The sequence below is a fragment of the Aquarana catesbeiana genome, linkage group LG02 (assembly GCF_042186555.1).
Source record: "Aquarana catesbeiana isolate 2022-GZ linkage group LG02, ASM4218655v1, whole genome shotgun sequence".
Lineage (NCBI taxonomy): Eukaryota > Metazoa > Chordata > Amphibia > Anura > Ranidae > Aquarana > Aquarana catesbeiana.
In genome coordinates this window covers 770,995,774-771,021,154 of record NC_133325.1, presented here as the reverse complement: position 1 = coordinate 771,021,154, position 25,381 = coordinate 770,995,774, and positions in this window count along the sequence as shown.

Here is a 25,381-nt window from a genome sequence, read left to right as displayed (position 1 = left end):
AGCCACGCCCCGACATGTTTCGTCACAAGGGACTTATTCATGGGATTGGCTGCGCTATCTGGCAATCTTTCCTAAATACCCTCCTCTCTCGTATGACGCGGTAATGGTGACACCGCGCCTGCGCACTCCCTGTGTCTCCGCTCGCACCATACGTGTACATTGCTTAGTATACACAAGTTAACATGCATTTAAAAGCTTCTGTTACTGCAAGTGCTGAGTATGACACTATATATCTGCAAGAGAACTACTTGGTAATCCCGTGAGCTCATGTCATAGGCCGTGCGGGTCACCAATCATCTTTACATGTGTTCTATATTGCAGGTCTTAAGTGTCATCTCATAAAACATTTTAAAAAAAATTTTTTTTTTTGAAATTTATATCTTTTTTATTTCTATAAAAGACTGTCATTAATATTAAAGCTGAATGGTTGGAAAAGTGAATAAAAAAATATAAAAAATTATTAAAAATAAAAATAAAAAACTTAACCCATTACGGTCCATCTCAGGTACTCCTGGGTATTCTGAAAGAGTTCTACCGACACACAATTTTTTATCTATGGTGCACCTTCCACAGTTATCAAAGTGCAGCATATTATTTTCCACTCTGTCCCCCCTCCCTGTCATCCCCCTTAGTAGGTAAATCTCATAATTGCGTTGGTGTTATGGATTCTTAACCTCTATATTTAGGGTGACAAATACAGGGGGACCCCAACCGGTCATCAACCGCCCACCAATCATTATCAATAATCATTGATGAAACAGTTGAGGTCCAATTCTATATTTAAACCCCCCGGAAAAAGACATTTAAAGAGGTATATCCATCGGGTTTCTCGTTGGGACAGATCCCTTATTCTGTTTGAGCCCCTCCACGATGGATATACAATGTCTATCCCGCAAAATTGTAATAAACTGGGGTCCTGGTTATGGTATTCTTTGAAATGGAGGGACACGCTGTGATACTTGAAACCATTTTTTATATTGGTTAAATGCTCAGAAATACGAACCCTTAGTAGTCTTTTGGTGCGTCCTATATAGAACAGGCCGCATGGGCACCACGTCAAGTATACAACAAATGATGAGTTACATGTAATGAACTCCTTGATTTCAAAAGTTTCATTTGCTCGATTAGTGATACTCTTCCTACTCCTACTCCTGTTCCTCACTGTTCTACAGCATATGCATTTGTTGCATGGAAAAAAACCTTTAAGGTTAATTTTAATTGATGGTTGAACTGGGGGGTCAAGAATTTTCTTTACCACTTTGTCTCCAAAGTTGGGGGCCCTTCTATAGATGAACTTAGGGGTTTCAGGTAACATCTCTCCTAGATGTCGATCCCTACGGAGTATATACCAATATTTTTTAAAAATGGTCTCTATCTCTCTATATTGACTATGATAGTTGGATATGAAACTCCACTGATGTTTTTCCTCAGACTTAGTCCTTTCTTTCTTTTTCAAACAGTCCTCCCTTGGTATATTAGCTACCTGTTCTATGACATCATCCATGGATTTTTCTGAATATCCTTTCTGGAGGAATCTCTCTTTTAAAACCTTTGCCTGTGTGTAGTACTTCCCTTGTTCTGTACAATTTCGACGGACCCTCAAGAATTGTCCCTTCGGAATATTTTTTATCCATACAGGGTGATGACCACTCCTGATGGATAAGAAACTGTTCCGGTCCGTTGGTTTGAAGTATACACTAGTCACCAGAGACTGTTCCTTCCTTTCAATGGACACATCTAAAAAATTGACGCATGTTTCACTAATCTGGGCCTCCAATTTGATGTTGTTATTATTGGTGTTGAGGTATTTCAAAAATTCTTCGACAGATTCTCTAGATCCCTCCCAGATGAACAGGAGATCATCTATGAACCTTCGATAGAATCTCAACTGGGGAAAAGATTTACTAAAAATGAATCTGTCCTCCCACTCAGCCATGAACAGGTTGGCGAGGCTGGGGGCAAACTTAGCCCCCATAGCCACGCCAACCCGTTGGGAGAAAAAGTGCCCATTCCACCAAAAATAATTGTGTGACATGCAGAAGTTTAGGGCCTGGCCCACAAACCTCTTCTGCATGTCTGGAATGTCCTCTCTCCTACTCATGGCCCAGTTCAATGACAGGGAGGCGTCCTCATGTTGAATGATCGTATATAATGAGGACACGTCTGCTGTCACTAAAAAGATGTCAGCGGCAGGGTTCAAACAGACCTCCCCCAATCTTTGGAGTAGGTCAGTGGTATCTCGTAGATACGCCTTAGTGTTTTTTACACTTGGCTGGAGAAACCTATCTAGGTACTCTCCCAACCTCGCCGTGACAGATCCTATCCCGTTTACAATCGGGCGCGCTGGTGGTAGTTTGGCGTCCTTGTGAATTTTAGGAAGTGTATATATAACTGGAATCCTACACGCACTAGGGACAAGGTACCTTCTCTCTCTAAGGTTCAGGGCATTAGTGGCATATCCCCATTCAACCAATGAGTTTAACTGTTCCCTATATTTCTCAGTAGGGTCTGTGGTTAATCTTTCATATGTGGAGCGGTCACTAAGCATATTTGAAAGTTGTCCGTGATAAAAGGATTTATCCAAAATGACAACCCCCCCTCCCTTGTCAGCCGGACGTATAATGATGTCGTTCCGTTTTTCTAGTGCCCTGATTCCTTCATTAATATGTTTTGAATTCACTTCCTCTTTTACTTTAATGGTATCTAGATCTTTCAAAACTAGATTTTTGAATACCTCAACATAATGGTTATTGGAGTTTTGGGGATTAAATAGTGACTTGTTCCTTAGGCCACTATCAACTTTGCTAGAAGAAGACCCCGCTTTATGGGCCGAAACTACTGGGTGACTGAGAAAATATTTTTTAATGTTGAGGGATCTAATAAACTTATGAGTGTCAATGTACACTCCAAATTTATTTAGCACCCTCCTGGGGGCACATTTCAGGCCCAAATTTAAAATATTCATCTCTTTGGCATTTAATGTCACTTCACTTAAATTGTAAACCCCCGTATTTACATGTCCCTCAATCTCTTTCTTGGGTTGTTGCCGTCGTCCTGCCCGGCATCCCCTTCGCCTCCTGGGAATGGTCCCATCGCTCTGTTGGTGTATGGCTGTGGTCCCTTCATTCCTTCCCTGTTGTATGTTGGGTGGTTCTTTCCTCTCGGTGTCCCCCCTCCTCTCCCCCTCCTCCCTCGCTGGCCTAAACACCAATAATAACAACATCAAATTGGAGGCCCAGATTAGTGAAACATGCGTCAATTTTTTAGATGTGTCCATTGAAAGGAAGGAACAGTCTCTGGTGACTAGTGTATACTTCAAACCAACGGACCGGAACAGTTTCTTATCCATCAGGAGTGGTCATCACCCTGTATGGATAAAAAATATTCCGAAGGGACAATTCTTGAGGGTCCGTCGAAATTGTACAGAACAAGGGAAGTACTACACACAGGCAAAGGTTTTAAAAGAGAGATTCCTCCAGAAAGGATATTCAGAAAAATCCATGGATGATGTCATAGAACAGGTAGCTAATATACCAAGGGAGGACTGTTTGAAAAAGAAAGAAAGGACTAAGTCTGAGGAAAAACATCAGTGGAGTTTCATATCCAACTATCATAGTCAATATAGAGAGATAGAGACCATTTTTAAAAAATATTGGTATATACTCCGTAGGGATCGACATCTAGGAGAGATGTTACCTGAAACCCCTAAGTTCATCTATAGAAGGGCCCCCAACTTTGGAGACAAAGTGGTAAAGAAAATTCTTGACCCCCCAGTTCAACCATCAATTAAAATTAACCTTAAAGGTTTTTTTCCATGCAACAAATGCATATGCTGTAGAACAGTGAGGAACAGGAGTAGGAGTAGGAAGAGTATCACTAATCGAGCAAATGAAACTTTTGAAATCAAGGAGTTCATTACATGTAACTCATCATTTGTTGTATACTTGATGTGGTGCCCATGCGGCCTGTTCTATATAGGACGCACCAAAAGACTACTAAGGGTTCGTATTTCTGAGCATTTAACCAATATAAAAAATGGTTTCAAGTATCACAGCGTGTCCCTCCATTTCAAAGAATACCATAACCAGGACCCCAGTTTATTACAATTTTGCGGGATAGACATTGTATATCCATCGTGGAGGGGCTCAAACAGAATAAGGGATCTGTCCCAACGAGAAACCCGATGGATATACCTCTTTAAATGTCTTTTTCCGGGGGGTTTAAATATAGAATTGGACCTCAACTGTTTCATCAATGATTATTGATAATGATTGGTGGGCGGTTGATGACCGGTTGGGGTCCCCCTGTATTTGTCACCCTAAATATAGAGGTTAAGAATCCATAACACCAACGCAATTATGAGATTTACCTACTAAGGGGGATGACAGGGAGGGGGGACAGAGTGGAAAATAATATGCTGCACTTTGATAACTGTGGAAGGTGCACCATAGATAAAAAATTGTGTGTCGGTAGAACTCTTTCAGAATACCCAGGAGTACCTGAGATGGACCGTAATGGGTTAAGTTTTTTATTTTTATTTTTATTTTTAATAATTTTTTATATTTTTTTATTCACTTTTCCAACCATTCAGCTTTAATATTAATGACAGTCTTTTATAGAAATAAAAAAGATATAAATTTCAAACATGCCCATGGCATGTTTGAGCAATATATCATTTAGTGACAACTTTGTGCAAAAAAAAAAAAAATTGTCTCTTTCCCGCAACTTGTGTCACAATATGAAATATTCCATGGACTCGACATGCCTCTCAGCAAATAGCTTGGGGTGTCTACTTTCCAAAATGGGGTCATTTGGGGAGTTTTGAACTCTCCTGGCATTTTATGCACAACATTTAGAAGCTTATGTCACACATCACCCACTCTTCTAACCACTTGAAGACAAAGCCCTTTCTGACACTTTTTGTTTACATGAAAAAATTATTATTTTTTTTGCAAGAAAATTACTTTGAACCCCCAAACATTATATATTTTTTTAAAGCAAATGCCCTACAGATTAAAATGGTGGGTGTTTATTTTATTTTTTTCACACAGTATTTGCGCAGCAATTTTTCAAACGCATTTTTTGGGGAAAAAACACTTTTTTTAAATGTTAATGCACTAAAACACACTATATTGCCAAATGTTTGATGAAATAAAAAAGAGGATCTTAGGCCGAGTACATGGATACCAAACATGACACGCTTTAAAATTGCGCACAAACGTGCAGTGGCAACAAAAGAATACATTTTTAAAAGCCTTTACAGGTTACCACTTTAGATTTACAGAGGAGGTCTACTGCTAAAATTACTGCCCTCGATCTGACCTTCGCGGTGATAACTCACATGCATGGTGCAATTGCTGTTTACATTTGACGCCAGACCGACGCTTGCGTTCGCCTTAGCGCGAGACCAGGGGGGGATAGGGGTGCTTTTTTTTTTCTTTTTTTTTTTTTGCTTTATTATTTTTTTTCTTTTTATCTTATTTTTAAACTGTTCCTTTCATATTTTTTTTTTTATTCATTTTTATTTGTTATCTCAGGGAATGTAAATATCCCCTATGATAGCAATAGGTAGTGACAGGTACTCTTTTTTGAAAAAATTGGGGTCTATTAGACCCTAGATCTCTCCGCTGCCCTCAAAGCATCTGACCACACCAAGATCAGTGTGATAAAATGCTTTCCCAATTTCCCAATGGTGCTGTGTACATCCGGCGAAATCTAAGTCATAAAATGCTCGTAGCTTCCGATTTCTTAGGCCATAGAGATGTTTGGAGCCACTCTGGTCTCTGATCAGCTCTATGGTCAGCTGGCTGAATCACCGGCTGCATTCTCGGGTTCCCTGTTGAGACAGAAGAGCCAGAGAAAAACATGGAAGACGGTGGGGGGGCATTCCCTCCCACTGCTTGTAAAAGCAGTCCAAAGGCTAATTAGCTGCTAGGATTGCTTTTACATAAAAGCCGACCGCTGGCTGAAAAGAATGATACCAAGATGATACCTAAACCTGCAGGCATCATTCTGGTATAACCACTCAAAGTCGTGAATGGTGTACCTGAAGACAAAAAAATGGTTAACATTAAAGCACAGTAAACAGTAAAGTATAAAAAATTGCATACCTGAAAAGCAAACATGATAAAACATAATAACAATAAAACATTGCAGAATAGAATACAGTAAAATAGAGCAGAACAATAGAGAGAGAGAGAGAACAATAAAACAACAACTATTTTTTTTCATTTTATATATATTTTTTTTTTTTACACTTTTTTTTGTAACTGTAACATTTATAACTGTAACCGGTTCCAGGTTCGGGTCTCTCAAAATGCGATGGCATCTTAGGAGACCCTGTGAAAGTGTGTCCTAGTCTGTGCAATGCTGTACCCTACGCTAATGCTCAACTAGTGAATGGTAGCGTTCAAAACATTCACCAATGCAAAGACCAGGATTGTCAGGACAGGAGGGACAATAATAGCGGGTGTCAGGCCTATATCCGCGCTTGCTGCAGACACGACATCTCTTTTGGGGCAGTTCGTTGGGTAGGGGTACTCGGGAGGACATAAAGAAAATGCCTCTCATGCAACCGACTGCATTTGGTTGGCGATGTGAATGGGGGCAGAAGTGGTGGGTTCCCAATTATTAGGATTGGCGAATGCAGCAGGAAGGGCATTATGGGCACGTCGGGCCTGTGTTTGTCTTCTTCTTGGTGGCAGCGGGACACTACTTGTGCTAGCCACCTCACCAGCTTGAACTGCACTTATGGGACTCGCCACATCACCAAGTGTTACTGCAGTGCTGGTTTGACTGCAACCGGGGTGTACTAGGCTGCTGGCGCTTGCCAGTTCACCAAAACGCTACCAAGAAAACTGTTAGTGATCGCAGGGATCAGGCCTGACTCTGCGAACGCTGCAGTTATGCGTTTAGTGTTTTGTAAGTGTCAGTGATCGATCGATACTGCACTTGGGTGGGCCAGGCGGAGGGGCAAAACGCAGGTGCTAGCAGGTATTTGGGCTGATCCCGCTAACACTGTGTTTTTGGGAACCCTAAACTGCTGGGGATACTATCTGCTCCGTTCAGATACTATACCACTAAGGGAGGCGTATGCTGCGTGCGTGGGTGTTAGCGGTACTGGCGCTAAATCTGGCGCTGCCTGGGGCGACGCATATCACCGCCGGGCAATCAGGGGGCTAAACCTTTATTCAGTAATAAACAGCGGGTACCCTGACACTATAAAAAATAAACGAACTAACCAGCGTCACTCGTAACAGTTATACGGTGATCACTGGTGAAAGGGTTAACTAGCGGGGCAATCAAGGGGTTAAAACATTTATTAGGTAGTATATGGGGGTCCCTGTCGCTATAAAACGCTGACGGCGAACCTAAATATTTACTTCCCTAACTAGCGTCGCCAGTGACACTAATACAGCGATCAGAAAAATTATCGCTTAGTGACACTGACGACGGGGGGTGATCAAGGGGTTAAAACTTTATTAGGGGGGTATCCTAGACCTAAAGGGGGCTAATGCTAACTGCCCTACCACACTAACTGTCACAAACTGACACCAATGCAGTAATCAGAAAAAAAAACTGCTTGGTGTCAGTGTGACGGGGGGGGGGGGGTAAAGGGGGGTGTAAAGTATGCCTGGCATGTTCTACTGTGTGTGTTGTGCACTCACTCGGATGTCTTCTCTCGGCGCCGGAACGAAAAATACCGAGCCGAGGAGAGATGACATCACATCCCCTGCCTCTGTGTACTATACAGAGGCAGTGGAAGATTCTCATTGGCTGGGAGCGATCGCGAGGGGCCAGATTAAGGGCTCAGGGTATAGCTGTCATAGCATACCTAGACGACCTGCTCTTGATAGACCGGTCGGTAGCCTCTTTGAACGGAAACTTGAGGACCACAGTCAGGTATCTGGAACACCTGGGTTGGATCCTCAACTTAGAAAAGTCTTTCCTAAAACCAGTAAGAAGACTGGAGTACTTAGGTCTGATTATAGATACAAGCCAGGAGAAAATATTTCTACCCCAGGCAAAGATCGCTGCTTTAAGAGAGCTGATTCTGGCAGTCAGGACCAAGAAGGGTCCCTCTGTCCGACTTTGTATGAGGCTACTAGGGAAGATGATGTCTTCATTCGAAGCAGTTCCCTATGCTCAGTTTCATTCAAGAATGCTGCAACACAGTATTCTGTCGACCTGGAACAAGAAGGTTCAGGCATTAGACTTTCCGATGCACCTGTCTCATGTGGTGCGACAGAGCCTCAATTGGTGGCTCATTCCCGAAAACCTGCAGAAGGGGAAATCCTTTCTGCCAATTACCTGGACGGTAGTAACAACAGATGCCAGTCTGTCAGGTTGGGGAGCAGTTCTGGAACAGTCTACGGTTCAGGGGGTATAGTCCAAGACAAAGAGGACCTTACCCATCAACATTCTGGAGATCCGGGCGATATATCTAGCACTAAAGGCCTGGACTATCGGGCTACGGGGTTGCTGGTCAGAATCCAGTCCGACAATGCCACAGCAGTGGCTTATGTCAATCATCAGGGAGGCACCCGTAGCCGAGCTGCTCAAAAGTAGGTGAACCAGATCTTAGTCTGAGCAGAGATGCATGTGCCATGCATATCGGCAGTTTTTATTCCAGGGATAGAGAACTGGCAGGCGGACTATCTAAGTCGCCAGAGGTTACTTCCTGGGGAATGGTCTCTACATCCCGACGTCTTTTGGAACATATGCCAAAGATGGGGGGTCCCAGATGTAGATCTCTTTGCATCCTGATTCAACAAAAAGATAGACAGATTTGTGGCAAGGACAAGAGATCCTCTTGCATGCGGGACGGATGCGTTGGTGATTCCGTGGCATCGGTTCTCACTGATTTATGCATTCCCGCCTATTCTGCTACTGCCGTGACTTTGCAGGATCGGGCAAGAAAGGAAGTCAGTACTTCTGGTGGCCCCCGCTTGGCCCAGAAGGACGTGGTATGCGAAATAGTAAGGATGATGGTGGGTTCTCCGTGGACACTACCGGTACGCCCAGACCTGTTATCTCAAGGTCCAGTGTTTCATCCTGCCTTAGAAACGCTAAATTTTTTTTCAAATATAAGTTTATTTAGAAAAAAGAGAGGGCCTTGCCCTAGGGTAACAACAAGTACAAGTTTACTAGTTGAGGACGCAGCCTCTCACAGCATCATAACTAGAGATACAACCACATTTACTTTCAAATGTACAATTATATTCTGTAGAGCTATGTAACCATTGTTCAACATTGCTGCGGTCCTTATAAATGTCTGGATATCCCTCTTCTTCTGTCTTTTTTTTCTATTTAAACCTTAAATAAATGTATATGGTTGTTCAATAAAAGGATGTGAAATGGATGAGGGGGAAAGGGAACCGGAGAGGAGGGAAGGAGAGAGGAGAGGGAAGGGGGGAGGGCACATGGAGGCGGCGACCACCCCTGACTTGGGGCATACGTATTAAATTGGAATGTCGGGTGTCTTCAGTCACCCGTCATAAGGCTCTGTCCTTCAGTGGAGAAAATAAAAGTCAACCAGTTCGACCAAATTTTGGTGTATAGCTCATTTTTATGTCGAGCTGTGAGGATGAGATCCTCCATTTTCCTGATGTCCTCTACTTTCCTGATCCACATGCCTAAAGTTGGGGATTTGTGTGACTTCCACCGGGATAGGGCATTCCGTTAATTTTTGTATTGTTTGTTGTACATCCCTCCAGAACTACTCCAGTAGGGGGCAGCTCCAGAAGATGTGGAGAATCGTTTCCCGATCTCCTTGACACCTCCAGCAGAGCCCCGAGGAGGATGGAAAGAACTTCTGCAGTTTTGTAGGTGTGTTGTACCATCTAGTGAGTAATTTAAAATTTGTTTCTTGCATCTTTGTACAAATTGAAGATTTAAAAGTGAAATGTATAATGTTTTGTTTTTGTCGCGGTGTGAACGTACACTGTAGGTCCTTTTCCCATGCCCCTAAAGCGGGTATCTTGTGGTTTTCTGGTGGTGTAATCAGCAACTGGTAGGTGGCCGACAGCGCGTGGGGAAGAGCTCCCTCCTCCGAGCAGTAAGTTTCAAAAGTCGTCAAGGTCCGCTCGAGACCCTCAGGAGGAGGTAAAGTGCTAAGATAGTGCTTAAATTGGAGGGTTCTCCAGAAGTCCATACAGAACGGCCCTTCTGGGTTCGTAAGGTCATCTGCTGAGAGCCACCGACCATTCGCGACAAAATGTGAAGTTTGAAAATAACCCCTATCCGGTAGAGATCTGAAGACTGGGTCCGTGTACCCTGGAATGAAATCTGGTGTTCCCAGAATCAGGTGTAGTGGGGAGTTAGAAGATGTCAGTTTTGAGCGTATGAAAAGGGATGAGCAGGTTCTCAAGGTCACACCTATTAGGGGGTGATTCTTTAACTCACGTGATAGGGAATTATGGCACCAGGGCATTCTGTTTAAAGGTATATTACTTTGGATCTGCTCGAGCTGCGTCCATAGTTTAGTAGGTTGATGCCGAATCCAGTCTATGAGTCTGGTCAGATGGGTTGCTTGCTGATATTTACGAAGGTCTGGGACCGCCAGGCCTCCATAAACTTTGGGTAGTATAAGCAGTCTTTTGTTGAGTCTGGGTTTTTTGTTTGCCCAAATAAACTTAGAGAAAAGGGCACTTGTCTGATCGAAGTAGTGAGAGGGTAATTGGATCGGTAAGGCCTGTAAAAGGTACAGAAACTTTGGAAGTATGCACATCTTAAGGATGTTGCATCTACCAAACCATGAATGCAACCCTTTGTTCCACGTGTTAAGTAAATTCCGGACTGTGGATAATAGAGGAGGGAAGTTCAGAGCATATATTTGTGACAATTTAGGAGGGATGTACGTACCCAGGTATTTAAGGCCCGTATTAGTCCATTTAAAATTGAAACTGTCTTTAAGGGAAGCCAGGAGGCGCGGGGGCAGTCCCACACTCATGGCCTCTGATTTGTTAAAGTTAATCTTCATGTTAGAGATGTTGCCATAAATTTGGAATTCTTGTAGTAAATTGGGAATAGATATTAACGGGTTGGTGAGGGTGAACATCATATCGTCTGCATAAGCAGCGATTTTCTGCTGTGTCTCTCCCAGTGTCACCCCGGTTATATCCGGATGGGCACGTACGGTCCGCAGGAAGGGTTCCAGTGACAGGGCGAAAAGAAGAGGTGACAATGGGCACCCCTGCCGAGTTCCATTCCTAATCGGGAAGGGATCCGACAGGACTCCATTCACACGCACCCGTGCTGTGGGGTCTGTGTAAACCGAGTTATTATTATTATTATACAGTATTTATATAGCGCCAACAGTTTACGTAGCGCTTTACAACTTGAGGGTAGACAGTACAAATACAATACAATTTGATACAGTAGGAATCAGAGGACCCTGCTCCTTAGAGCTTACAATCTAGGAGGGAAGGTCAAGAGATACAAGAGGTAATAACTATGGGTGATGTGCTGATTGAGAAGATAAATGTACAGTTGTTAGGTGGGGGCCAGATAGGCTTCTCTGAAGAGATGAGTTTTCAGGGATCGTCTGAAAGTGGATAAAGTAGGAGAAAATCGGACGGATTGGGGTAGAGCATTCCAGAGGATGGGGGAGGCTCTGGAGAAGTCCTGAAGGCGAGCATGGGATGAGGTGATCCATTGAAGCATCCTGTCTCCCAATCCAACATGTCTCAGGACAGAGATCATGAAATTCCAATCTACCCTGTCAAAGGCCTTCTCTGCGTCCGTGCTTAGGAAGACACAGGGAGTTGCATTCTGATTCACTACATGCAGTATGTTGAGCACTTTGATTGTATTATCCCTGGCCTCTCTTGTGGGGACAAAACCAACCTGATCCAGATGGATCAAGGAAGGGAGATATGTCTGGATTCTGGTGGCTAATATTTTCATAAAAATCTTGAGATCAAGATTAAGTAATGAGATTGGCCTATAGCTCCCACAGGCCGACATGTCTTTCCCCTCCTTGGGAATTACCGCAATATGCGCTGTCAAGGTGTCTCTAGGTATTCATGATCCAGAGCCCAGTGAGCTGAAGAATTTTAGCATGTGTTCCCCCAAATCCGGCAGCAGGGTTTTGTAGTATTGGGCCGTAAAGCCATCTGGTCCTGGAGCTTTGCCCACTTTCATGGAAGCTACCGCCTTCTGTATCTCCTCCAAAACAATGTGTTCATCCAACAGCTCACTGAACTCTGCAGGCAATTGGTAAACCAGATCTACTCAGGTAACTATCTATATGCAGTTGTAGTGTGGGTGGCGTTTGCAAGTTGTAAAGTGAGGAATAAAATTCCCTAAACTCAGTTGCTATCCTCTGTGGTTGTGTAACTTTCTGACCAGAAGATGCCGTAATACGGGGGATATAATTAGTCAGAGTCTGTTCCCTCAAAGAATTTGCAAGTAATTTGCCACATTTGTTTCCCGACTCGTATGTTACATGACGGCAAATTTTTAGCGCGGCTTTCGCCTTAAACTGCATTAAGTCCGTTATTTTACTTTGTATCTGTTTAAGTTCTGCCTCTCCATCTGGTGTCTGAGCATGTTTATGTCTTGCTTCTGCTCTGTGTAAGTCGTGGAAGAGAGATGTGATCTGCTTTGAACGTTCCCGTTTAATGCATGCTCCGTGTTTGATTAAGACTCCGCGGATTACTGCCTTATGGGCTTCCCACACTATTCCGGGGTGGCTGTCCAGGGTGTTATTAATTTTGAAATAGTCTGCTACCTTTCGTGAGACATCTTTTAGCACTTCTTCGTCCTGCAGGAGGCTTTCATTTAGTCTCCATGTTTTGGATCTAGTGGTCGTGTTATCTGTCAATGCGTACGTCAGTATAACAGGGGCGTGTAATTGGGCATGCGGGATTAAGAAGTAGTCAATCCTTGAGTAGTGTCTGTGCGGACTCGAATAGAAGGTATAGTCACGTTCAGTTGGGTGGAGGAGTCTCCAAGCATCAATCAATTGTGCTCTGTGTAGTGTCCTGGATATTTGTTTCCGAATGTTAGGTGTTATAGAAGAATTCCCGGAGGAAGTATCCTCGGCAGGAATTAGTGGGACATTAAAGTCGCCGCCCACTCGCAAACTCTAGGAGGGCCTCTATGTTTTTGCGGAGGAAATGGTCTTGGTGGCAGTTAGGTACATAGATATTAGCAAGGGTCACCTGTACTCCACCAATCTCCCCTTAAGGAACAAGAATCTACCCTCTGGATCTGATTTTATATCTGTACATTTCCAGGGAACTCTTTTTGAGATGAGTATGGACACTCCACGGGTCTTGGATGAACCATTAGTGGAGTGGTATGCCAGTGGTAAGAATTTATTTTTCAAAATGGGAAGGTTGCCGCTTTTAAAATGTGTCTCCTGAAGTAGTGCTAGATCCGCCCTGTGGTGTTTTGAGCAAGAGCATCCTTCTTTTTTCGGGTATGTTCAGGCCTTTTGTATGTAACGAAAAGATGTTGACCGCCTCCATGTTACCCGTTATAGCGAGGGAATTGGTTTTAAAAGGGTTCGGGAATAGAAAAGGAGGGGCTGATCAGAGGGGAGTGGGGGGTGGAGAAGAAGAGCAAGCGAGAGAGGGGAAGGTAGAGAAGGAAGAGATATATGATAATATCTGGGGCCAATATCTTGGCATGTCAGAAAAGTGAGCAGGAGTTGGGGAAAATCAAAAATCAGAGGATGGAAAGAGTAATTAGGAAGTGCCAAATCGCACTTATAGACTCTATATAGAGTATTCTAAATCAGTAGTACAATGGTACTAAGACGCTCACCAGTGCTAACTGGTAATCGAGCGCTGGCCTACTTGGGGTTGTAGAAAGGAACAGCCAGAATTGAACTCACTGACCTCCCCCCTCCCCCGCCCGCTATAGAGCTGTATATGTCAGTGTTATAATGAATACGGCTATCATACCTGGTCATGTAAGTACGGCATAGTCAAAACAGGTAACAACAACTGCTAAATAAACAAGTATATACCTTTATGCAATCTGTATAGCACACATAATGCCCCTGCTCGAGCATGGTAACTGTTAAAATTAAAAAGAAAAAAAAACTCCCTAGGTGACCTAAAAGTAGAAACGGGGGAGCAGCCTCAGAACTTATATTGAAAAACAAGGTCAACTAGAGACCGCATCCCCAATCCCCCATGAGCACTTCTCGTAGACACCCCTCTATAGGGGGAGACCTCCTGGTGGTGCTTCATCCAAACCATCTCCCCTTTCTTCAGGCAGGCCATTGCACCACGAGGTGGGAACCTGTGCTGTGGGAATGGTCATCATGTCTATACATGTCTCCCTCTGTCTGAACATTTGCCCATGTCCCACATTCCACGCCCCCTCCCTTCACCCCAAGAGGTCTGGCATGTACCCATCCTATTCTCCACTACAGTGGATAGATCCCCTGTGCAAATAAACCTTACCACATTAGAGTTTGTCAGGAATGTCTATGCGTGTACATTCACGTAGTATACTCCCATCTCCTCACTGGGGGGAGCCTCAATCAATCATCACATAGCCGGACTGTAAGTGCAGGACCTTGGGCCCCAAACATGGGAAAAGTTTTCTGTAGATCCCTCTGTTACGTCCTTAGCATCTCCCACAGTTCAGGCCTGCTTGTTTCTGTCCGAGCACAGTCTTTGTAATGTTCCTGTCTCCTCCACCCGGTTCTCACATCAGGGTATAGGTACATCCCAAGAAGTGAAAGCTTCGTATGTCTGGGCATTTCAGATCTAACTGCCTGTCAATCAGTGGAGATATAGGCATCAATCATGCACATATACAGGGGGTCAGTCAGTAGGTCAACATTTCTAGGGGTGTTAATAACATTGTCACGGAACGTCCCACACTCCGCTTGAGTGCTTCCGTCAGTATACCGCTTCCTAAGTTCTGGAACACGAGTCCAATGGATCTGGCTATAGGAACCCCCAAGAACTAGACAACACCAGTCTTGGAGTAAATCAGGACTAACTCTTTATTTGAGATCTCACACACATTTATACACCAGGATGACACAAAGCTAACCTAATTAACATGAGCTAATTTACTATTAAATTTACCCAGACCGGATGACAGACTTGTGGGCACCGAGCTTCACACAGTAGTATAAACACAATAGCTGGAGCTAATTACAATTAACAATACAAACAACAATCTCCCCCTTCCTCAGCCTAGACTCTTCGTCTCCTAGCCAGTGCTGGTGGCTAATGTGATCAGCTCATTCAATTAACACACATTACCATAAACATCAACACAGGGTTAATTAGAACAAACAACAATGAGTTGAATACCCTAGACTAAACTTATTTACATTAAACACATTATAGCTGACATCAGACAGGTGAGTGGAGTTGATGACACCAGCATCTTCTCACAGGATGTGTCCCAACAGTATAATTCAGTCTTATCATTCTAATATGGCATATAAAGGGTTCCCAGAGTCTGTGTGTTTTGGGGGGACATGGAGCTGAATCCAAAGTAACACCAACCCCAGGATCCCCAGGCATACAGCTCACAGAGAGCACCATTCCCCCAAATGCTAGGGCCCATAATCGGTGGGCAAGAGGCTTGCGTTCCGTCCCCTCCAATAGCCTCTGTCCCGGGTGAGTCTGTCACAAACATGCCATGCTCAGGTTGCAGATTGGTCCTGTATCAGGTATCAAAATCATGACTCACGTGTACCCTCGGTGGAAGGTGCCCTGGATCTCCTTCTGGAGCGTTGCTGTCGAGGCGGTTGGTACCGTTGAGCAGCGGTTCCCTATCTGCCTGTGGAACGCGGTACAAGGGTCAGCCAGTTTAGGACTGTGATCGGTTCTGTCCCCATGAAGGTAAAGAGGGCTGGCAGGTCCGCTGGAGTGCGTAGGGTGACAGAAGCAGTGGTACTCCGGAAAGTTACTGCCAAGGGGTATCCCCAGCGATATGTGCAGCCCTGCCTCCTTGCCAACTCCAGAATAGGTTTCAGCATGGCTCTTCTGAGTAATGTGGCTCTGGATAGATCCGGGAGGATCTTGATCTCGGCGCCGTCAAACGTTACCTCCCCTTGTTCCCAGGCTTTGCGGAGGATAAGATCCTTCTGGGTATAACGATGTACCCTACAGAGTACATCCCAGGGTCTGTCTGGGTCCGCGGGTCTTGGGCCGAGTGTCCTGTGTACGCGGTCCAGTTCAATGGATGGCGGCGGAGTGCCTAGGACCCTCTGAAAAATGGCAGTCACTGTTGCCTCCAAGTCCTCAGCTCCAGTGGCCTCCGGGAGACCCCGCAGCCGCAAGTTATTGCCGCGGCTGCGGTCCTCCAAATGGAGCTATAAAATCCACCGTCGTGAATGCCTGTGTCTCCCGCGAACGCTCCAGGTCAGATACCCGCTGTGTGAGGGCAGAGACCGAGCTTTCTCCCGCATCTACTCGGTCCGCGATCGTCTGCATCTCCGCCCGGATCTCTTGTATGTCTCTGGTATGAGCTTCCTCCACTCGTTAAATCACTTGAATTCTTGATTTTCTACAATTAGGATTAGAGATGAAGCTGGCCTTGAGTACCATCAAGGGCCAGGTCTCAGCCTTATCAGTATTGTTTCAACGGCCACTTGCTTCGCATTCTTTGGTCCGAAACTTTATGCAGGGGGTGATGCGTCTTAATCCTCCAGTTAGGGCGCCCCTAAACCCCTGGGACTTGAACTTGGTTCTGGCTGTGTCACAGAAACAGCCTTTTGAACCAATAAGTCAGATTCCTTGGGTCTTGTTGACAAGGAAGTAAATTTTTATGGTAGCCATTTCTTCTGCTAGAAGAGTGTCAGAATTGGCAGCCCTTTCCTGTAAGAAGCCTTATTTGATTGTACACAAGGATAGAGTGGTACTGCGCCCTCATCCTAGTTTTTTACCAAAGGTGGTTTCTGATTTTCATTTAAACCAGGACATTGTTCTGCCTTCCTTTTGTTCCAGATCCCTGTTCTCCGGAAGAGAGATCACTACATTCGTTGGATGTAGTAAGAGCAGTCAGGGCCTATCTCGAGGCAACTGCTCAGATTCGCAAACCGGATGTTTTGTTTGTGCTACCAGAGGGTCCCAGTAGAGGACAGGCAGCGTCAAAAGCTACCATTTCTAAATGGATTTGACAATTGATCATTCAAGCTTACGGTTTGAAACAGAAGATTCCTCCGTTTCAGATCAGGGCACATTCCACAAGGGCTATTGGTGCTTCTTGTGCAGTGCATCACCGGGCCTCGATGGCTCAGATCTGCAAGGCCGCAACCTGGTCTTCAGTTCATACATTCACCATATTCTATCAGGTGGATGTGAGAAGGCATGAGTATATCGCCTTTGGGGGTAGTGTGCTGCAGACAGCGGTACAGGGTCCTCAGGTCTGATTGCACACTACTTGGTCGTGGTTCCCCCCCTCAGACAGCATTGCTCTGGAACATCCCATCAGTAATTACTGTGGCTCTGTGTCCCGTGATGTTCGAGAAAGAAAATATGATTTTTTAAAACCGCTTACCTGTAAAAATCCTTTTCTTTCGAAGGACATCACGGGACACAGAGGTCCCGCCCCTCTTCTAATATACTATATTGCTTGGCTACAAAACTGAGGTATCCTTGTAAGGGGAGGGATTATATAGGGGGTTGAACTTTCTGATAGGGTGTGCCAGTGTCCAATCACCAGTGATACCCTATATAACCCATCAGTAATTACTGTGGCTCTGTGTCCCGTGATGTCATTCGAAAGAAAAGGATTTTACAGGTAAGCTGTTTTAAAAAATCCTATTTTTTTCATTAGAAAAAATCATTGACAGCTATACGAACAATTCAATGGTAGTACAGCAATCTCCCCTGCTAAGCTGTTGTGTTCTGACAGGGACTCCAACACTCCATTCAGCGCTCTCAGCCAATGGCTGAGCCCATCGGCTACTGGTTTTCCAGCATGCTCGTCTGACAGAAGCCGGCTGTCATACACACGGGCTGAATGTCAGACGGTTTTTATTAAACCGACCGGTGTCGCCCGACATTCGGCCTGCGTGTACTAGACATAACCTGTTGCTTACTAATTGTATTAGATTACACCAGTCACTTGTAAGGGCACTGGGGGTGTTGAGGGGGTCACTGTGAGTAAACCTAAAGTGGTTGTAAACCTCAGACATTAAATATGAACAAAGCATATCCCTCTATAATTGTGTACTTGTCTCAGTCCAGAACACTAAGTGTCATTTCTGGCTGCTGCCTCTTTCCTCTGCTATCAGCATGAATTACTTCTGACAAGTTTTCCTGACAGCAAGAGAAAAAGGGTGATGGGGAGGGATCTGTAGCTAATTAAAAGTCTCAGCTCTGTCCCTGTGTGAAGGGGGGGGGTGTATCTCTCCCCTCCATTTAGCTCTCTGGAGGTCTCCTCACTGAGCTCTGCAGAGTGTAACTTCAGCTCTCCGCCCCCTGTTTTCTGGCAGCTTAGACAAGCTGTATAAATTCAGGACTTTGAATGGCTGTAGAGGAGAGGTTGCTGCAGATAGACAGGTACAACTTATGTAGGAGGATTTGTTTCATTTATGTGTATCACCTGAGGCCAGTCACGTCACTGGGTATGTGTAAGGGTTTACAATCTCTTTTAAGCTTTATGGCTGCTGCAACTCAGAATAACACTAACCTGCTGCTTACTAATTGAATTAGATTACACCAGTCACTTGTGAGTACTGAGGGCATTGTGAGTACCGAGGGTTTTCTTTTACTCAGTTTAGGGCAAAAAAATAGTGAATAAAACGCATAAAAAATTTGGATCATCCCCATTACTCTAGTTGGTAACATGTCCTACAGGAGAGGAAAAGTGGCCCAGTGCACATCCTACTCCATGTATACATTCCTTGAAAAACTGTTCAAGGATGACTACTGCGTGGGCATGGCCGGGAAGTGAGCCGGAGAAGACGTGTGCCTCCAGAGCTCCGTGCATATCCGTTACAAATATCGTTTTCCTCCACGCTGACACTGCAGAACGAACAATAATTCACCTCCTGCAGTGCTCTGGATATCCCAGCAACAACGATCATGTCTGCAAAAGGCCGGGATAAGTCCCTGAAAGACCCGAAAGTCCAGCGCTCGGGGAAGGGGCGGTCCGCTGACTCTCCAGGCGCCATCTTGCCCACTATCTCCGGCGCACAGCGAGACCGGGAGCCGAGGCTGAGTCCTGTGAAAAAACCTGCAGCCATGCAATCTCCCGATGGAGAACAAGAATTGCCTCTGTCTGCCACTCTTTTGGCTGCAGTACCGGACACCATAACTAAACCTATCCTGGAGGCCATAGATGGCTTTAAAACTATGCTGATGGTGCGGGTGGAACACATGGCATCAGAATGTACTCTGATCCGCCATGATCTAGATAAAATCAGAGGGCTGACTGAGGCAGAAGGCCGGATTGGAGAGGTGGAAGATCAGCAAGGGTCCCAAGCAGCACAAATAGCGGATTTACATGCGGTGGTGAGGTCGTTAGTACACAAAGTAGATGATGCCGAAAATAGGCAAAGACGTAATAATATCCGTGTGGTGGGCCTGCCAGAAGGGGCTGAGGGCTCTCGCCCAGCCGCATTTGCCGAATCATTATTTAAAAACTTGCTAGGTCTGCCTGACATGCCTCCCACATACGTTGTGGAATGGGCTCATAGAGTCCCCACGGGCCGTCGCCCTGAGGGTGCCCATCCACGGCCATTTTTGGTGAGGTTCTTGAACTTTTGGGACAGAGATATGATATTGGCAGAGGCCCGAAAACACCCAGAGTTGCCCTATGAGAACACCAAAGTGATGCTTTTTCCGGACTTTTCGGCTGAGGTCCAGAAACGTCATAGATCCTTCAACGAGGTGAGACGCAGGCTGAGAGAAAAGGATATAAAGTACAGCATGCTATACCCCAGCCAGCTGCGGGTGCCTCACAAGGGCACAGTTCACTTTTTTGATACACCAGTGGAGGCCAACGACTGGATAGACGGCTTGTAAGCTAAGTCGCTGCTTTGTCACTTGTTTTCTCTTATTTAACTGCAAGTACAGGACTGTTTTTTCTCCTTTTCATCCTTTTTTTGGTCATTTACCCTTCTTTTTATCTTCTGTTGGGGGGGAAAATGTACCCTTGTCGGAGGGTGGGGAATGATGTTTCTCTCACACATGGAAATGATTAACTTTGTCATTACCCTCAGTATGCCGTACACATTCGGATACACATTCTGATCTCCATGAGTCACGTCTATTGAGCCTGGATTTTCTCTGTCGGTCAGTATGTCTTCCTTCCACTTAAGCGGGGGATTCCACAGCTTCCGCACTGAAGGCACGGAGCGAAAAAAAGGCATGAACATTGCTGTTTTCTAGACTGACGGACTCAGGAATTTTTTTCATCTTTTTTTTCTGTTTTGTTTTGACCTCTTTTTTCTGGTCACGTTCTCTCAAGGTTATGAGACAAGTTCTGGGAGTAAGCTCAGTGTATAGTTTTTGTTCTTTTATCACCGCAGCAGGGGGTTATAAAGAAATTGGGTTTTATTTTCAGCGAATGTGCAATGATCTATGTTGGGTATTTGGTGATAGATATAACTTACTACACGTACAAAATCTTGGTTTTTCCTGGTCACACTTACTAATGGTCTTGGTATGCGGTATCATATGTGGTATTCTTCAATATGAGTATGGCAGGGTCAAGTGTTAATGGAATGGAATGTCAAGGGCCTCAATGATAAGTTTCGCAGGGCCTTGATGTTCCAATACTTGAAACCAATTAAACCACAGTTGGTCTTCTTGCAGGAGACGCATTTAGATGGGAACAGGATATTGTCCTTACGCAGATCCTGGATTCAGCGTGCTCTCCATGCAACATATTCTACGTATGCCAGAGAGGTCGCCATTCTAATTAGTAAAACGGTACCTTGTACAATACATAAAGTCATATCTGACCCTGGAGGTCGGTATTTAATTGTTGTAGCTGATATATATACGCATAAAATGGTGCTGGTAAACCTCTATGTTCCTCCCCCATTCCAGATTCAGATACTGTACGATTTGATAGACAAGCTAGCCCCCTTTTTGCATCTTCCCCTATTGATTGCGGGTGATTTTAACGCCATTTTATGTGCTGCCCTGGATTCATCTAATGCGTCCAGGGCGGCGTCAGTGGAGTTGGCTGAATGGGCGGACACGGCGTCCTTAACAGAGTTGTGGAGATGGAAGAATCCAACCACAAGGAGTTTTTCCTATTTATGAAAAACGCATAAATCTTCCTCAAGGATAGACTTGGCATTTGCCAATGCCCCCATGCTACAGCTGGTACGGGGTGCAGCTTATCTAGCTGGAGGCCTTTCGGATCATACACCCCTGTCAATGCATATTGGTCTGCCTTCAAGGCTTAGGGGGGGAGCATGGAGGTTGAATCCGGTTTGGATAGAAGTGGAGTCGGTGTCTTTGCAGGTGACACCATATGTATCTAGTTACTGGGAAGACAACCTTGATTCAGCTCCTTTGCCTGTTTTATGGGATGCCTTCAAGGCATGTATGGGGGGCAGTACATTTTGGCCATTAAACAGGCCAGGAAAAGTTTCAATAGCAAAACACAAAAATTGCAGGAGGCAGAGAGGGCACACGAAGCAGCTCATGCTAATGACCACTCAGATGTCACACTCTTGGATGCGTGTCATCTGTTGGCGTTGCACTACACAGAGTTAACACATACTTCCTGGACAAAGAGGGCTGAATCCATCTTTGAGCAGGGTGATAAAAATGGGAAGTTATTGGCCACTCTAGTCGCGGAGCAGAGACTGCAGACCAATGTACCATGTATTAGGAATGACCAGGGTATTCTACTTATGGATCCCGCTGACATTTTAGATACGTTTGTGCAATATTATAGAACACAATATGCTCCTATACCTACTTACAATGTACAAATATTAGAGACATTACTATCCTCTTTAGATATCCCTATGCTTTCGGAGGCTGATAGGACTGATCTGGAGGCTAAGATAACAGAAAAAGAGATTGAAATAGCCATCAGATCTTTTCCTCCGCACAAATCCCCAGGACCTGACGGGCTATGTATAGAATGGTATAGAGCACATCAGGAGGCTCCAGTTCCGCGACTTAAATCTCTTTTCCTCTTCTGTCTTGAAAATAAGATCCTACCAGATACATTGTTGGAGGCTCAGGTTATTCTGTTACCTAAACCGGGTAAAGATCCGTTTGCATGCTCCTCCTATAAACCCATAGCACTTTTGAATCAAGACTTGAAGATCTTGGCAAAGATATTGGCCACAAGACTGTCAAAAGTTATCACTAATCTAGTGTTCATAGATCAAACAGGCTTTATTCCACAGAAATCCACAGAAACAAACCTGCGCAGGCTGTTCATACACCTTCAAATTGAACATGTTAATAGGGGGGCAAGGGTGGTGGGTGACCCTGGATATGGCTAAAGCGTTTGATTCTGTGGATTGGAACTACATGTCGGCAGTACTGCGTCACATGGGGTTTGGAGAAGTATTTAGGACATGGATATCTTTGCTTTATAGTAAGCCAAAGGCAGCTATCAAACTGGGCATGTCTGTATCACAACAATTTACAGTGGGCAGAGGAACGCGTCAGGGATGCCCTCTGTCGCCTTCACTGTTCGCTCTAGCGATAGAACCCCTGGCTATAGCACTCCGTAAATCACCAGATGTAAAGGCGCTAGAGGTGGGAGGCATTCGCGAGTGTACTGCTTTGTACGCAGACGATATGCTTCTCTTTTTACAAGACCCAGGACCATCTTTGGAGGCGGTTTTTAAGATACTGGGAGAATACTCCAAGTTTTCAGGGTTATGTGTGAACTGGGAGAAGTCTAGTGTAATGGCCATTGATCCGGGTGCTCAGGCTCTGGCGACTCAACAGGTCCCCATTGCCTGGGTATCACAGATTAAATATCTTGGTATTCATATAACACCCAAAGTAAGCGACTGTATGTCATTAAATCTTCTTCCAGTACTGGCCAAGACAACAATACAGCTGGACGCTTGGAAGCATTTACCACTCTCGCTTATTGGAAAGGTCAATCTCATTAAGATGAAGGTTTTACTGGTCTTTTTATACTTTTTAAGGAATTCTCCGGTCTGGGTCCCAGCTTTCTTTTTTTAAACGTGTTAACAGTCTGTTTGGGTCTTTCCTTTGGTCCACAACACACCCCAGGATCAGCCTTAGGACACTACAGGAGTCTTGGGGACAGGGAGGGCTTGCTCTTCCGGATCTATTTAAATATTTCATAGCCGGTCAAATGGTTGTAGCTAGGCGATGGTTGCTTCGTGACGATGGGGATGCAACCAATGTCTTGGAAGCAGCCTATATGGGGTCATATGAGAGCCTATTCTTTTTTGTTACATAGAGGCAGCTCGGCACTGTTATCTCCGACTGACTCGATGCATGTTACGATTCGCGCATGGGACAGAGCGAAGGTGCTGGTGAAGTCTCAGACCGATGTTTGGTCCCCAGATACCCCCTTATGGTTTAACCCCAAACTGCCGCATTTGGGTACAATACCTGACCCAATCATATGGGCTAGAGTAGGTGTAAAACAATTGAAATACATAGTGGGTGGTAAAAAACTGCTTAATTTTAATCAACTGAAGGACAAACATGGGTTGCCCAACTGGTTCTTCTTCCGTTATTTACAACTAAGTCATGCTTTCAAGACACAATTTGCATCAGATTCCCTGGATTTAGGATCATCCCCCTTAGAGTCTTTACTGTGTGAGGAAAATTTAAAAAAGCCCTTATCAGAGGTTTATAAAGGGTTATGTGTTGAAACGCCAAAAATGCTTAGTAAATGCAGAGACACATGGAGTGCTTTAATTCCTGATTTCAGGAGAGATGATTGGGATGATATGTGGGACCACACGTTTGGGACTTTAGTGTCGGCTAGAGACAGACTTATTCAATTTAAACTGCTGCATAGGATATATTATACCCCGGCAAGGCTGGCTAGCATATATGGCACTGATGCAGGTGAGTGCTGGCAATGTGCACACAGCCCAGCTGACTTTGATCATGTATTTTGGCACTGTCAGCCGATTGGGGTGTTCTGGACGGGGGTTACACGCACTATTCAGACCTTACTGAATATACCTATTCCACTCAGTGTTGGTATGCTTGCTAGGCTTGGTGGAAGGGATCGCGCCACAAAGAGCTCAGAGGACCATGATCTCTATATCTATCTTTTATGTCCGTAAGACCATTATATGTTATTGGAAGAGGTCTGAGTCACCAGCGGTATCCTTTTTGAAAGACATGGTAAACAAGGCATTGCCTCTATAAAAAGCTACATATCTGAGTAGGGGTTGCCCCACCAAATTTGAGAAGGTGAGGCAGTGCTGGATTGCTGCTAATGAGACTTTAGCATAGAGGCTGTATAGGTTAAGACCCGGTTGAAACTATAGCTATGTTAAAAGTTCTAGGTGTGATCAGGTGGAAAACTTTCTCCTTGTAAGAATGGTGTAATGCATTATCATTAAGAACTTATGGTTGCTGTCGCCAAAGCCATGGAATTGAATATGTTTATATCAGGGATCCTCAAACTATGGCCCTCCAGCTGTTGCAGAACTACACATCCCATGAGGCATTGTAAAACTCTGACATTCACAGACATGACTAGGCATGATGGGAATTGTAGTTCCTGAACACCTGGAGGGCCGCAGTTTGAAGACCCCTGGTTTATATAATGTAATGGATTGTTGCACGGGCTGTGGGGGGAGGGCTTTGGAAGGGGTAGAGGGAGGTTGGTGGGTGGGAGGGGGGGGGGTTGGTATACAAGTTATGTTTTTCCTTGTATGTATGTTTAACAAAATGTGAATAAACATACATTTTCAAAAAAGGATGACTACTGCTATGTGAGATATGAGCAAGTTGTTTGTTTGGAAGCCCAGATTGTGGATCTAAGGAATCAACTGTCAACGCTGCAAGGCATCAGCAACCTGGATAGGAGTGTGGACACTAACCTTTAGGTGTTGCTGTGGCCAGTATAGGTTGGGTGGTTAGTTGGGTTACAATTAGAAGGCAGAGTAGATAGAAGAGTGTTAGAGAGGCTAGTCCTGATGCATCCCAACAGATATGCCAAGTTACCCTAGCTGCCAGGGGAATGACTACTCCAGTGAGTTTGGGGGCAAGGATACATCAAAACTAGTGGTAGGGAACTCCATTATTAGAAGGACAAATAGGGCAATCTGTCACAAAGTCCATGATCATTGAACAGAATGTTGTTTGCCAGGCACTTTGATTTGGTACATTGCGGATCGGTCGGACAGATTGTTGGGTGGGTCTTGGGAGGACCCTGCTGTCATGGTACACAGACCTACAAATTACACATTTTAGAGGAAGATGGCATACTGTTTAAAATGATTTCAGGGACTTATATGATA